We start from the raw sequence: 1,102 nt of genomic DNA, 5'->3' as shown, positions 1-1,102 counted from the left end.
ACATACCATATACACAGACAACAACACTCACGCGACTTCGATGTGATATATTCACACAATGAAAAAAATGTTTCACAAGTCTTCATATACGTGTGTGTATATATATATATTGCTCATATAATATTTAAACGGACAAACGAACTTGCAAACAATCAATAATTCAATTTAAATCTCTCACTATGACGGGTCACAACAGCAACAACGACGACTACGACAAAGACGACGACGACGACGACTACGACGAGTGCGACAACTCCGACTCGTATAATGACACATAATAAGATATCATAGTCTTTTCTGTGTACTACGAGAGGGAGGCGTTCGCGCTCACGTGCGTGCGGTACGACGTCGTGTTTGTGCGTGTGTCGTGTTCTCGTGCTGTTTGTGTCTCGTCAGAAAGAGAACAATAAAAAGAATAAAAAGATCATTAGCAGTCGTCGGAACCGTCATATGTTCGCACAGTCGACAACAACAAAACTACGATACACATAATTCGAACTGAACAAACACATACACACACACACTACGAACACACAACGACACTTCCGTGGCGTATATGTGCGAGTCTGTGCGCGATGGATGTAATTCTTTCTGTGTTCGCGTGCGTTATGAGGTGTCATACCGTGATGGAACAGTGTGGTGTATTATTTTATACAGCCGGCCCTCAGACAGGAGTGGTCCTGGATATTTCTCCACGGACCGCAATGTGCGTTCGAAATGTCGATGTTCAAATGTGTCCTGCAGTTCACACTATGACGCGCAGTTAACTGCGTTCTTCATCGACCCGCGAGCCAAGTGATCCACCGTTCAGGGTAGTGATTTTTATAAATATATCATGTGTACGGCGACGCTCACCATTTAAATTTTCTTTTTTTTTAAAAAAAAAAAAAAAAACAAAGAGGGCAATCGTGCGCATATAGGGGGTGTTGCCATTTATATAACGCTGCAATACGCCTCATATTGCCTACGGACGCGATCAAATCTACTTATACATACATACATATTTCACATTGACATGTGATATGTTGATATATAATATAGAAAGACGCGAACGACATGACAAACGAAACGTATCACACCACGTTCTCTCCAAGTGGACTAA

At 41.7% G+C, this 1,102-nt stretch overlaps 1 non-coding gene across 1 annotated transcript; it reads right to left on the bottom strand.

The window, feature by feature from the left end:
• Window positions 1-658: 658 nt before the first annotated feature.
• Window positions 659-815, bottom strand: LOC133320590 (5.8S ribosomal RNA). Its single transcript, XR_009753837.1, has one exon. It is a non-coding gene; the product is annotated as a 5.8S ribosomal RNA (ribosomal RNA).
• Window positions 816-1,102: the final 287 nt, after the last annotated feature.

This window comes from Danaus plexippus, assembly GCF_018135715.1.
Source record: "Danaus plexippus chromosome 29 unlocalized genomic scaffold, MEX_DaPlex mxdp_37, whole genome shotgun sequence".
NCBI lineage: Eukaryota > Metazoa > Arthropoda > Insecta > Lepidoptera > Nymphalidae > Danaus > Danaus plexippus.
The sequence above is the reverse complement of the archived record's forward strand: the minus strand, read 5'-3'. Positions and strand labels throughout refer to the sequence as shown.